At 44.0% G+C, this 15,155-nt stretch overlaps 1 long non-coding RNA gene across 1 annotated transcript; it reads right to left on the reverse strand.

Moving 5' to 3' along the window:
• Positions 1–7,016: 7,016 nt before the first annotated feature.
• On the reverse strand, positions 7,017–14,038 carry LOC144365608 (uncharacterized). The gene is made up of 2 exons (XR_013424265.1): positions 13,688–14,038; positions 7,017–13,604 (listed from the first exon to the last, which is right to left on the reverse strand). It is a non-coding gene; the product is annotated as an uncharacterized LOC144365608 (long non-coding RNA).
• Positions 14,039–15,155: the final 1,117 nt, after the last annotated feature.

A 15,155-nucleotide genomic window follows, 5' to 3' on the forward strand; every position in this document is an offset into this window, starting at 1 on the left:
TGGTGGACACTCTCTGACCTCTACAGGTTAGTAGTAAACAATTACAGGTGGTTAGGAAAAGCACTCTCAAACACCATTTACCTAATATCCGTATATTTGAATTTAGATCTGATGTGGGTAGCATCTTTACTCTATCTACAGCCCTCTCAGGCCATCCTCTTTTTGGATAATGTCTCACTGGTGCCAATCCTAAGTTTGCCCTTCCTCTGGCTTTCCAAGACCCGTGTAGCCTCCTGTGGGCAGCACAGCTCCTGCCCCAGGAGATATGCCCTGTGGCTGGTGTCCTGACTGAGCCAGCCCTGGCAGCCTTGGGAATGCAGTGACTCAGACCCTGAGAAACCACCTACAGACCAGCAAAACAGCAATGACAGCACTTACCAAGGTCTCAGCTGGAATGGGATGACAGGCGAACATGGCTGACGGATTAAGCTAGGCAAACTGCCTACTACTGCAGAAATCTACTTCAGTGGATTTACTTGGGGCCCAAGAGGACCTCAAGGGAATACATGCCTTCTGTGTACTCACAGAGTTCCAAACAAGCATCCAGATATGGGTGCATCTGAGCGGGTGGAGGGAAGGGAGAAGGGGAGGCACCCTGAGTCATTTTGTCAGGAGGGAAGATAGGTCAGCCGAGAAAGACTGAACCACAGGGAAAGAACTTGGAGTACGAATGAGACCTGGCAATATGCTTTGAAGATCTTCCCTGCAGAGGGAAGTTGTGGTCCTGAGTCAAGCTGGTGGCAGATACTCGAATGTTCCTGTCTCAGTGGCCCCACGTGTGTGTGCCAATGAGAGAGAAGATGGAAAGTGAGAAGTGAGAGGGCTGTCTTGTTAAAACCCACGAAACTCTCAGACCTAAGCCATCCCACTGCGGGATCCCCCTAACTGGACGTATGCAAAAGAAGGACACTTGCCTCCTTTTCCAAAGCCTGCAGGGTGGCCAAGGCCTGTGTAGATGGAGGAGGAGAGGAGGGTGCGGGTCAGACACCAAGGTGGGTCACTGCAGATAGAAGCAGAGTGGCAGCTCAGCCCAGAAGACTGAGCTGATGAATGAATCTGCATAAACAAGCCTCGGGGGCTTAGGAATTGCTATAGTTTGGATCTGGGGTGTCCCCCAAGGGCCCTTGTGTTAAAGGTTTGGCCACCCCACTGTGGTGCTCTTGGGAGCTCCTAGGACCTTTGGGAGCTGGAACCTCATGGAAAGAGATTGGGTCATTGGATCATGTCCTTGAAGGGGCTGTTGGAGACTGGTCTCTTCCTCTCTCTCCTTGCTTTCCAGCCAAGATGAAGTGAAGACTTTTCTTCCGGCATGGGCTTCTGCCATGATAGGCTTTCTCTTCACAGGCCCCAAATCAGCAGAGCCAAGTGATCATGGATGAAACTCTCTGAAACTATGAACCCAAATAAACCTTTCCTATTATGAAGTTGTTTGTGTCATGCATTTTGTCACATCCACAGAAAACTGACACAGGAATATATATTGGTGAAAGATTCAGGATGGAGGGAATCTTGGCAAATTTTTATGGAGCTGGTGGAAATGCAAGGGCTAAAATGTAAGAGCTTTTGTTCTTGCTCAAGAATAAGTTGAAAAAGCTCAAGGATCACTTAGTTACACCAGAGTCCCCAATACTCTAATCCCTTTTTAAGGGTGTCATAAGACACCTGACCTATCAGGACCAGCCCTGCTATCCTGTCTCTATTCTAGTGATCAGAGGTCATTAACATGGGCACCATTAAGGACTTGAGCCTTCTTTTGTTACCAAGAAGTATGTGCTCCTGCATGTAGGAAAATAGGAAGCAGTTTGTCACCACCATGTCCACAGTAGTCCCTTCGCCCTACACTGGTTACCTTTGCTATCCATAGCTTTCTTTTGTTCTAGAAAAGGTGACAGGAAGCCTTTACTGGATACACCCATCCGATCTGAGCCTTGTCATCTGAGGTACTCAAATGTTGTCTTCATTGTACTCTATGTACCTCCAGTCAAGGAATGACAAGCAAACCTTACCCTAATTATCTTTTCATGTCCGTAACCATCCCAGACATGCCTGTGCTTTCCTCCCTCGACCTCCAAGCCTACAATTTTTTTTTTTCTTCTCTGGTGAAATTGGAAAATCCTGATGTTTGGGGTGGAGAGCCATGAATCATGAGCAAGAGGCCCTGGGAACATCAAGGCTCGGATGTTTCATTGTCACGTCCTCAACATCCTCGTGGGTTCCAACTCTGACCCCATTGGAGTCTTCATTCATGACTGGTGCCTTCAGGAATGGGGCTGTGAAAAGCCAGAAAAGTTTCACATGTAGAGGGATGGAGTCATTGATTTTATTTTTTTTCTTCCTTTCTATACTGGATTGCAAAGGAGCCCTGCAGGCTGGTCGACCACACAGGAAGCAGGCGTGGGCAGAGACCTGAGTCTTATTGCTGAGTCATTTAAATCCATTTTAGAACCAGTTTACTCAGGGTATAGAAAGGAACATAGTTCCCCGTGGAGATATCATGTAACTGTGGCCTAGAAGTATTTTTTTTTTTTTAACAGATGAAATTTAGAAAGAATTTGAATACTTTGTGCTGGAGAAGCAGGTTGCTATATGAAATGGTTGGGAAAAGGAAACATTCAATTCAAGTGATTTCAAACATCACTGGTCTAAATCTTGATCACTCTAAATGGCTACTTCCACTTTCATCTGCTTGAAATCAGTATTTCCAGAGTCATCACATTTGCCTGTACCTGAGTACGGAGGAAGAACTTTGATTTTGTACTGGAGAATTAACCCAGGAGTGCTTTACCACTGAGCTAAATCTCTAGCCCTTTTTGTTTTGTGTTTTGAGACTGGGCTTTGCTAAGCTGCTTAGTGCCTCGCTAAACTGCTGAGGCTGGTCTTGAACTTGCGATCCTCCTGTTTCAGCCTCTCAAACTGCTGGGATTCTGTGCCCAGCAAGAAGAACTTCTTAAGATTGAGTGGGCAACTGAGAAGGGGAGAGTGAGATTGGACAGGGAGCCAAGACTCTGGAGTCCTTTGTTCACTGTGTGGAAGGAGTTGTTAAGCCCATAGAGTTAGCTTCTAAATTCTGTGGTCCATGGAAAGCTTCAGATACTCCATGTGTCATGAATAAGTGCTGATATTTAGCACATCTTATGCCTTTTTTGAAAAAGCTAAGAACTCCTCTGGGGAAACAAAAGCCTTCTCCTCTTGCTTTGGCCTTGAATTTCTCAGGGTGGGGATGCTCTACTCTGCACAGAGGGCAAGGGCAAGGCTGGGCGTGTTGTTTTCTTCACTTTTTAAGGAGTTCCCTGAAGATGCTTGTGTCAAGGCCTTTTCATTCTGAGTCATTTCAGTTCGAAAGGGAGACAGAGAGAACACTTTGATTCAATCTTGTTTTTTTGTTTTTTGGTGTTTTTTTTTTCACCAAATGCCTGTAAGTGGTGAGTTGAGTTGCCTGGTGCTGAAAGGAGCTCGGGTATTTGCTGCCTTTGGAGGTGGCTTCCTAGAGGCACTGCACGATGGATCTTGTGGCTAAACCTATTCCTGTGGACTGATGGAAAGTCATTTCTGGGCTTCGCAATGCTCTTTATGCCTTTGACAGGAAAAGAGAATGTGGCAGTGAAAAGTGACCATGTCTGTCGTTGTCCTTCATGTAGTAGATGGATTGTGGGAGTTGAGAGTGCAAAACTGTCCCCAGCCCTTCATCCCTCCCAGTGGCCATACCTTGCAATGTGGCTTTGCATTTCCTTCAGTGAATAAGTGAATTTATTTCTCCACCCCTTAAACCTGGTCTGGCCTTTTGGCTCACTTTGACCAACAGATGTGGTGTGGATGACAGTGTGCTCATTCTGAGCCTTGATCTCAGTAGGGTTGAATAGGTCTGCTCTTTCTCTCTGGATCCTATGGTTACCTTATGAACAAGCCTGCACTGCTGGGCAACAGAGACACATGGCCCTGCCCCCCACCCCCATCAACTGCCAAACAACAGTCTGACATATGAATGACGTTTCCTGCACCAAGCTGCCCTCAGATAGCCTTCCAGCTACCCACAAAGCATGAGGAAGCCAAACAGGATCAACCGAAAACTGGCCTAAGTCAGTTAGTTGAATTTCCCAACTGACCTGTGCACTTGTGAGCAATGTTTCAAATCACCAAGTTTTAGGGTAACTTGTTACACAGCAATAGCCAACTGATATACTAACTCATTTCATGGAGAGGACATTACATGACAGGTCAGTGTAATACTAGCCTTCAGGCATTCACATATAATTTATCCCATTGGCTGAACTGCTATCATAGGACCTCTTCCAGACACTGTAGATACAATTTCCCTGCTGTCTTAGAGCATGCTAATGGGTACAAATAAACCAAAAATATATCAAGGCATATATCAATAACATGAGTATCAACTAATGATATGTAATATACAGACCATATAAAAGGGTATATGATAAAGAATAACTTTGTGGTTGCTTAAGGGAAACCTCAAAGTCTAGACAGATCTGAATGTGAACATAGAGTAAGCTACATAAAGAGAGAACAGAGAGAACAGCAAGGGTAAAAGCCCTGAGATTGGAACATGGTGTGTCTGAGCATACTCTATTCAGAGCACAGAGTGAAAGGTGAAGAAAGCAAAGGACAGAGCGTGTCAGCCTTTAAATCTGGGGTAAAGAGTTTGGTTTTATGTTAAATGCACTAAGCAAGCTATCTTCACTTTTAAAACAGGTCAGTCACTTACTCTGATTAAACTTTAGATGGATTCCTCTGGCTGATGGGCACAAAGTGGTTATTAAAGGGACAAAGTAGAGGAGTTAAATCCATTTAGGAAGCTCCTGCAATAATCCAGATTGGGCCGGTTATAGCCATGGAGATTGAGAGAAGTATGTTTTAGAAGAGGAAGTGACAGGATTTGAGATGCATTTGATGAGGGAGTTGGGGCAAGGGAAGAGGAATCAGGATAATTCTAACATTTTTATTCAGTAACCATATAAATGGAAATGGAAGAGATTCAGGAAGGAGCAGCGTTGGGGGGTGGACATTCAAGTCTGAGAGGCCTGCTAGGACAAGGAGAGGTCACATGTCTGGAGGGCTCCATGGAGTTGTGTTATGGGAAGGGGTAAGCACTGAGGAATGGATTTTGAGGGGTGTCAATGCATAAGCCTTAGACTGGATGAGGTCACCTGGGATGATTAGCAGAGTCCGGGACAGAGACCTGGAACACTCCGACATTTAGGAGTTGAGCACTTGAGAAGGAGCCAGCCCTGGAGACTGACTGACAAGCAACTGCCAGTCAAGTGAGGGGCAAGTGAAGAGTTATAAGGATATCACAGAAAGCATGGGCAAGGAGGAGGCCATGACAGACACAGGGGACTAGAAGCGTCCTGTAGCACTGAATTTGGCAAGCATGCACATGCTGCTTGTCCTCCTTGGGGCAATAAAGAATTATATAACATAGCTCTTCATCAAATACTCTTCAGGGCTCTCTGTCCCTGCAGTCTTCTACTGAGGTAGCTGGGGTTACTTAATACCTCGACTCCTCACAATTCATATTCCTATGGGCTCAAATGCTCTCCAACTCCATGACTCTCCATTGGCCTAGAAATACAACAACTCATCAGACATCTAGATTCTCTGGAAACTATAAACTCCACAGGGGAAAAGATAGCCTCTGTCTTGTTCATGGGGATCCCAGTACGTACGTAGCCTCAAAGAAATTCTTCCAAACATTGGGCACATAGAGGAAGGTTAAGTCTCATTTGACTCCCATCCTCAGTGCTGTGTTGACTTCTCCCTGTGACCAGGCTGTCACTACCTTGTCCCTCTGTGGACAGACAGGAAGCTTTTCATCAGTATTTCCCAGACTGAAGTTTCTCTGGGTTGGGATTCCATGTTTGGAATGTCTCATGTCTCTCCAGGGTGGAATGCTGCTGCGGAGGTACTGTTCTTGGCTTCCCATATGCTGACTTCTCTCCTGTTGACTTGTGACAACACTCCTGATGGCCTGTGCCATCTCTACAGTTGGGACCAATCAGATCCTCATCTGCATTTGAGGTGCCCATCTCCCAGAATGCAACCTTTAAATATTTGGGTTAATTGTGGAATTTTCCAGTTGCTTTGCATTCAATTCACACATCTGCAAGGTCTGTATGGATGGATAATAGGATGAGTTTGTGTCCGCTTGACCCAAAGTATTGTTGTCAAAAAAGTCAAGGGTACAATCCTGGGCAATGATATCTGGGAATGTGCATGTGACTTTTTGATCCCTAAAAAGGCATTTCTTTTAGCCTGCAATTCTGTCCTTGGTGCTTATGTGTAGTTCAGTATCAAAGTTTCCACTTCCATAGTTCATTTAGGAAGACAATCAGTCTATGTTCCAAATGGACCTGGAACAATTTACCTGCTAGTCTGGGTGCAATTCTGTTTCTGAGACACAGTTGGATGTTAGGAAGCAGAACAATGAAAATTTAACCTCATTTGACCTGAGCAAAAGGTCATCCTTTGATCACTAGGTTTTTTGTTTTTTTGGTTTTTTTTTTCAACTTTTAAAGGCTTTGGTAATTATTCTGAGCTTAACTCAGAAACTATTCTGCTACCACCTTCTGCTGTAGGAACTCGTATTTGTTTGACCTGTGAAAGGAAATTATCACGGAAGCAAAATCAGATTTCACTGAAGTCAAGACACATATTAAATCTGATGCTTCACAGCTGAACACAAGTCCCTCCACCTCCGACAGTATTCTCCTGGCCGTGTGCAGACAGACACTTAATAAATGCATTTGATGAAGGTCCCTCTGTCTTAAAAGGAAATTAGATTGTTCTGACAGTATCTCCTCATCACTAAACTGCTGGTTATTATCCGGCAGCCTGTGATCCTCTAGGTGTTTGCAAATTGATTGCTTAATGTTTTGCATTCCTCTATGTTCATATTTTGAGGGTGAGCTGCCACCTGTATAATTCCCAATGTAGGGGATGTGTTTGTCCTTTATACACACACATACACACACATTTTTGTTTTAGAATAATTCATATATACACAATTTCAGAGCAATTTATTCACACATACAATTTTTGATACAGAACATTTTCCTAAGCTCTTCACTCATTTCCTTCTGTATTTATTGATACCAAACATGTATAGAAGAACACTGGGTAGCCCTTAGGGACACATTGGCTTGTGAGACGGAACAGATTCATGTCCTTATGGAGCTAAACATCTAGTGATTATAGTTTCAGGTTGTAGTTAGGACCACAGATAAAATAAATGGGTGCTATGATGGAGAATAAATGGATGGACCTCTGAATAGGCAATGTTAAGCTGAGTCCTGAAAAATAAAAGAGAAAAGGTAAAAGGAAATGGAAGATGCAAAGCCCCGGGGTTGAAAAAGAGCTTAGTTTATTCCTGAATTTAACAGAAATGAAAGGAAGGTGGACTTTGGGAAGTGGGAGAGAGGAGAGTGAGAGGCGACCATATTGACAGGTACCTTATGAGTAGAGGGAACATACACTCCAGTGTACAAGAGCATCACTAATGTAGACCTTTGTCCCTGTGCAGTTATGGACAGGGCCCCTTTCACTCTCAAAATGTCCAGGTTTGCATGATACATAGTCCCCCTTCTTAAAGAGAAAGACAAAGAATTTATTACATGTGAGATGGGAAACCATGGAGGGTATTAAGCAGAGGTATGACAGACTGAATTTATGTTTTCAGGTTGTTTCACCTGTAGTCAGACATGGAAATGGAGAGAGTAATAGGAAGACCATTGTAGTGGCTCAGGGAAAAGCTGATGGCCCATAGAGAACCACATTGAAAAACAGATTACATTCTACCATCTGCTTTCCTTTGAAGCTCCCAGTGATGGTTCCAGTAGACCAGACCCTAAGATGTACTGCCCAGCCCTTTTCCTATCCCTTCAGGGCTGAGCCACTTATTGCCCAGATGCCGAAAGTATGAGCTTATTCCCCTAATGGCTCCCAGTTGAAGATTTCCCCAACCATGCCCTTAACCCGGGATGTGCTCTCTCCCTGGAGGCAGAAATTCTAATTGATTGGTCAGTCTAGGGATGCAAAAGCTGCACTCCTCGCCTGATTCCGGAGGACATCCCTACTCCACAACTCCTGGTGAGATACTAAGGCTTCTGAGGCATCTGCACCCTTGGATTCCCTCCCTCCTCCTGCAGCCCTAATACCCACAGGTGTGGCTCCCCAGAAGCCCCTCCACCCCACCTGACTCAAGTCACCTGCCTGGAGGATCTGGCCCCAATTCCAATCATAGCACAACTTTCCATTAAAATGTGTTATCTGCTCTGTCATCTCCACATCTAAACAAGAGGTAGAGATTTCCCTGATGCTTCTCTGCTGGTACATTAAAGATCTTTTCCTATTGTCTTTTATGTCCTTTGTAAATTGAATCACCTAGTTTGTTTTGGCCAGGATAATATTACCAGTAAATGGTTGTATTGGTTCGGGATGCTGGTTCTTTGTAAGCTGGCACCCTTCCTGCATTTTATTGCATTCCAAGTAGTTATTTCAGATCTTGTAAAACAACAGCTCTTCCTTAAACACCTTGATTTTCTATTACCTAAATTTAGTTTCTTCTTTCGGTACTTGAATTATTTCCTTAGGGAATGTAAAGATCCCATAAATTCCTTTTTTATTTCTTTTTTTTCAATGAGATGATTCCTAGTATTTCTATAAAGTAATTTGAAACTTATTGAAATAAATTGCAGTAGTACCTATTCTTTATAGCTCATTATCATCAAGAATGCAATATATCATGGATTAAATCACACTCTCCCCAAACATCACTATAACCAACCAAAGCCTAATGCAGGGCCACTAGGGCATAATAGGAAATACTGGCTTGTATTCTCAAAGTAGCATGTCAAGTCTTCACTCCCTCGTAGGCATGAGGGTGACAGGAGCCCATGGAGGTGAGGGAGTGGGAACCAGGTAGTGGCAGGGGACTTTCACCTACCTTGAGCACTGGGTTTTGTCTATACCTCTGGTGAAGTCTCTTGATAGACCTTCAACCATCTAGCCTCATGAAATTTCCCCTTATGTTCTCAGGAAAGGACACATGGATGGGGACAAAGAGTGTCCAAATAGAATGGCATACTTTCTCTCCATTCTTCCACAAATATTTCTGAGCACCTTCCATAGTCCTATGTCCAGGTCACACTTCTGTAGGCACCAAACCTCACAGAACTCTGTTCATGCTCCTGGCTATAGTTTGGATCTTGAATATCTCTCAAAGACCCATGTGTTCAGGGCTTGGCCCTCAGGGTGGTGCTACTTAGGAGACAGTGGGGCCTAGTGTGTGTGTGTGTGGGGGTCTTTACTTTGTTGGGGGAATGCACTTGAAGGGGATATAGGACTCCAGGCCATTTCTCACACTCCTTTGCTCACTGTTCACAAGATGAACAGCTTTATTCTGCCATGTACTTCCGCCATGTGCTCTCTGCCAGTCCAAAAAGCAGTAGGAACAAGCAATCATGAACTATAACCTCCAAAACTGTGAGCCAAACTAAACCTTTCCTCTTTATAAGTTGATTATTAGTTGTTATGACAGAAAGCTAACACATCTCCCTGCTCCCAATCCTAACTTGCAATGTGATCCTTGTTCCTGAATCCCACAAGAGTATAATAAAAATATTTCATCTCTCATTGCCAACTCTAAAAATCCCAGTGTATAAAATCCTATTGGATTAGTCCATTAGTTGTCTCCCACCCCAGTCCAACTGCTTGTAGCTACAGGGCCTATCCTAGGGCAGCTGCTGAGAGTGACGCTTCATAAGCACAATATCACTTTTGTTTTTCTCCAAAAACACTATCTGCTGATCAATTCTCAGATAATCCTGCCAATCAAATAATCCTATCTTTCCATGGCTGTGCCTGTGAGCATGCGACGTCCCTGGTATAACAATGCTCATGCACATTCTCTCTGTGTGATGGTAATAGTTGATTGTGAGTGACAAATGAGAATTTTGTCTGGCTTCTCCAAGAGAAGACAAATAAGCCTGAGTTGTAAGGAATATCTGACCAAAGGGAAATCCAGCTTCAGAAGGAGGGAGGAGAGAGAAAACCATGTCATCACATTCTGAAATGCAGGTGGCTGTTGCCTCTTAAATAAACCAGAGTCTCCATCTGTGTTGGGTGAGAGCAAGAAATGAGGAAGAAAAGCCGCCTGGAGAAAGAGACAAAATGAACCCTGCCCTAGCCAAGCAGGGTGCTCATCTGAACCAGAAAAAGAATCCCAGGGAAAGATGTCTTGAGAAACAAAGACCCTGGGCTTACAGAGCCAGACTAAGACATCCTGCTTGGAGCACGTGGGATCTCTGTATCCGACTTCTGCAGTCACTGAACAATGAGCCAGGCTTCTGCAATATACATCTGCATTTGCTCACCTGAATACATAAAAGTGTTTAAAAATCGAGTATCGACACTGTTTCTTTTTACAAGCTGACTCTATTCCAAAAAGGTATTTAAATAATACATTACTACATTTCTGCATAATCTCTTAACAGATTCAAGCATATGTGTTACAACCCTGGACAGGTATTGGTACCTTTGCTCATCCCAGCCTTTCCTTTTTAGAAATCACAGTCCCTCCTTTGGGTATGCCGGAGTGACACATTTTCCATGTACTTCAAGAGAATAAAAATATATATTTTTTTGCATTAAAAATAGAATCACAACAGGCACACAGTTAATTAGACATTTAAACAAAGGGTAACCAAATCTTCTATTCTTATGGCTGATCCACTTTCAAAACTGCCAGAAAAGCCTTAACCATCCCATCACTAAATCAAAATCTGTGGAACTAGTATAATGTGTTGATGATTAACCTTGTCAACTTTAAAAAAAAAATAACCTTCCTCGTTTATGCCATTATAGTAAAGGATTCCCCTTTCCCATGCGGCAGGTCCAGAATGAAAGTGGGTTGTTGCCATGGCAACAGCATACAAGGCAGAGAACCCAAGAAGGGGGAGTCTCTTCACCCAAGGCCAGAGCCACAAGAAAGTCCCCTGGCCTCCAAGTGGTAGCAGCAAAGACAAGCAACCAGCCATGATGTCACACTGCCAGATGGCCCACTGTTGACATGGGGTTTTCCCCTTAACTGATTATTTGCATAATCCTGGATCCCTTGTTCAAAGGAAAATTAAAAATCCACTTAAATATATGTCGACATACTTATCAGACAGTTTTTCTCTTTCGAACAGCCTTGCATTTGGAACTTTCTCAAACACCTAGCACACAACTTTCTTACCCATGAAGCTAAATACATATATATTTAACCATTTATTGGTTCCCTTTTTGAGCCAGGTATTGCTCAAGATTCTGAAATGAAAAGATAGATTCTCTCTCCTCAGGGTGCTCAAAGTTTAGAGTAGAAAAGCAAATGTAAAGATCCATATAACCTTACAGCTCTGTCTAGAGGGTGAGGATTCAGGAGTATAGCCTGTCACTCCTGGAGGAATACACCGGCTGGGGAGAAGGGACACAGGTGTGTCACATGACTTGATCCCCCCTGAAAATGAACAAGAGGGTATAAGGTCTTCTTTGGTTTGTCTGCTCCCTTTGAGACCATCCTAACAGACAAGATAGCCTGAACAAAGACCCCAAGGTAAAAGTAGCCCACTCCATGTATGGAAAGTGTACACAGCTCAGTGGTGTGGAACAAGAACCAGTAAGGCAGAGCATGGTGGGAGCTGAGTTAGAAATCTGGGAAGCTAAGGTGTTGAAAGAACATTGAAGTCCCCCCATGGAGACACTGGGCTGTGTTTTCTGGGCAACAGAGGCACCGATATGGCAAAGCCTGCCATTTGGATAAATTCTTAGTGGCAGTGGCGAGAACTGCTTAACAGATAAAGTTACAATCAAGAGGACCATATCCAAGGCTGCTTCAGATATCCAGACAAGAACCAAATAAGAGTAGTAGGGATAAAAGGTAAGGATAGGTTCTAGAAACATTTAAGGAATAGTCTCATTGCTCCTCAGCATGACTCACCTCTCCAAGTCCCTAAGATTCAAATCTCCATCCTCCTCTCTAAAACCAATACTAACACCAAGAAAAACCTGGATAAGGAAGGATAAGATTTGCAGCAACCTGTTCCATAAAGCACCTATGTAACAGTGCACAGTGTATCCATTCCCTGAACCACTTAAAATGAATGTAATCACTTGAGATCCTATTGGCTAAGTTGATGGACAGGCAAATATAATCCTTTCTTGAATTTAGTCCATTCCACAGTTTCTCATCATTTAGTGGTCATGGGAGGTCAGAAAAAGAAAGAAGAGTTTTATCAAGTTCTGATTAATATATCAATGCCAACTCAGAGTGGCCGGCAAAACAAAACTGATAAGGCCTCAGATTGAGATAGGATCATTCCTCTGTAGCTCTCCTGGTTTCACAGTGAATATGAATTTTCAGAGCATTCCTATAAAGTAAGAAAGAGACAAAGGGTGTTGGCACCTTTTCAGTAGAGAAAAAAGAATCCAATGCTTGAAGGGGTGAGCTGACTGGGCAGAGGCAAGGGCATGGTAGGCAAGCCCCAGGGCAGAGTTGGGACTTTCTGATTCCTCTTCCTGTTTTTTTTTTTTTCATCTAAGCCCCTTCTAATGAGGTTATTGTCTTTAACGCAGCCTGTCCAGATCTCATCCAAAAAGAGGAAGCAAAGACCTGGGTAATTTTCCAGATAATTTCCTTAAAAGAAAAAAAGCAACATCTCTTTCCTCCAAATTGTTTATAATTGATGCAATACAGGAAGTCTCACTGCTTTTTAATGAGTTCCCAAACTCAAATTCTGCTATTTAATTTTTTTTTAAATCTGCCTTTGCCTAAAATAATTCAAGTGGAAAGGGAGGTTTTTGCCTAAATTATGAAAATGATCTCAATTTACTTCTTCATATAACCAAGGGAACAGTGGGCACTGACTGCTTGGTATCTGGGCCATAGAAATCAATCCCTTTCCCATGTCCTGTGGCACAAGGAGCCCCTGTGGTGTTGGCATAGGGGTGCAGGAGAACCCGTACCCCCCGCCCTGCTCAAGTTCAACATTGTGTTGTCCCTTTCTGTTTGACATTATATAAGTGTTCATCGTTCACTCTCTTTGCATAACCTGCAACAGACCCCCACTGCTTTATTTCATTTATATACAGGTGAAAATGCTGGACTTAAACTAATGACTGGAAGCAATGATTCATTTCAATTTGTGCTGGAGGGTCCGTCTTGGACTCACTGTATTTTAGCCTGTATTGATATGATGGGGAAATTGAGCTAGCAGTGATGAAGCAAGGAAATGACTTTGTTGCCTGCTTTTTGCCAAGGCGCACAAGCCAGTTCTTTGTTGCTTAGTCTCTGCTATTTGCCACGCTGCTTTTGTCTTTCCCACATCGAGCCACTCTTCCTTACTCCTTCTCCTTGCATCTCTTGGGATAGGTCACATGCCGCTGGATGCTTTAGTTCAGTGAAAACCTTGGATTGTACAATGTGGTCCACAGGCAAGGATTCAGCTGTAAAGAAGCAGCCTGATCCTGAAGCTATTTTGGAGTCAGATTTTGAGTCTATAGCAGGACACCAACTGTTTGTCTCTTCACCAGGGCTTTCACACAAAGCTTCAAACCTGGACAATGAACAGAGACAGCTCCTCAGGGTAGGCATGTGGGCAATGAGAAGTACCAAGAACAAAGGATAAAGGATGCTCACCAAGCCACCCGGGTACCCAGCAGGGACATATACTGCCTGCAGCAGGCATCCCAGTTTGGAAGTTGTTCTCTTCTGGATTCACACATCTCCTGATAGGAAGGACTCCTGTCTGAGATAAAAATCACATGAAGACATGTGATTAGACATGATTTCCCAAAATGTAAGAGCCGTCAGCAGACTACATCCAACTCATTGTCTCTAAGCGGTTAAGGCAGGAGGAGGAAAAAGCAGGCAGGAGGGAGAGGGTGGGGGAAGGAAAGCAGGGGCTCTGGAGTCTTTGTTTCTCTCCCATCTGGCTAGAAGCCAGAGGCGAAGATCGAAGAGACCTATCTTTTGTCCACCCATCTGACAGTCATCCCATGTTACCACTCGGCAAAATCAAAGTGAAATGCATTCACACATTCGTGTCCATCACTCAAAAGGTTACGGAGAAATCTCTCTTCCTGGGTCTGTGACAGCAGGGGTGCAATGTAGCTTTCTGTTTTCAGGGTCATAATAAATTTAAGAGATTTTCATTTTTTAACGCTATGGTCTGCCATCATTAGCATTCTCCTAGTCTTCCAAGGGGACCCAAAGCATGTGCTCTGTGGCTTTAAAGGAAGTGAGAGCCCTTCCTAGCCCTCTATATCCAGTCTGGGGAGGCTTGAGCATGTAAAGTTTCAGGCCATACATAATTCAAAAGATATGAAGAAGATTTTCTTCATTCTCCATCTATCCCTGCATACAACAACCCCCCCCTTTCCTTTCTGGCTTATAACAAATGTTAATTTAATCAACTGGCAGTAGATTGCACTGGTTGCTGACTCATGCCAGACATGGCCCCTGCGGACTCACCAAGCTCTGCCATCTCATTTGGAAATGAACGATAAAGAAGGATCAGCCAGAGCTGACCACCTTTCTTCTTCTGTTGTCCTTTGCTCCCTCCTGTTCTTACCCCCTCTCCCCCAAAAAAGATCCTTTATAAATGTATCCCCTGCTACACAGGCAAGTCATCCACATGGCAGCCTGCTAACGCAAGGGTCTGAGCTAATACAAGTTGTGCAGTCTCTGAACTGTCCCTGAGACTTCTGGGACATGCCCCCTTGACCTAGGGACTGCTTTCTAGATCAAGCCCAGGTGTGGCCAAGGGAAGGAAGGGGAGATCTGCAGAAGGGCAGCAAGGTAGATCCAAGCCTAGTTATCCAAGCCGTGTGCACATGCGTGTCAGGGAGACAGCCTGTGTGTGGGGAACCTGCCCTGGAAGTTGATTAAAAAGTGTGGAGGACCAGCTCCCATGAAGGAGCACCTTCCCCTTCTCCAAGCCAGCAGGAGTGGGGGCTCTTGGCCCCCTGGGGACAGCTGTGAATGGAGGGTAGAGGGAAGAGATGTCCCTAGAGACAAGGCAGGAGTAGCAGGTAGAAGGGAAAAGGATGGAGAGAATGGAATAGTAAAGAAATGCTTCCCAAAGGAAAGGACCCAGAGCTAAGAA

This window comes from Ictidomys tridecemlineatus, chromosome 7 (assembly GCF_052094955.1).
Source record: "Ictidomys tridecemlineatus isolate mIctTri1 chromosome 7, mIctTri1.hap1, whole genome shotgun sequence".
NCBI classification, from domain to species: Eukaryota; Metazoa; Chordata; class Mammalia; order Rodentia; family Sciuridae; genus Ictidomys; species Ictidomys tridecemlineatus.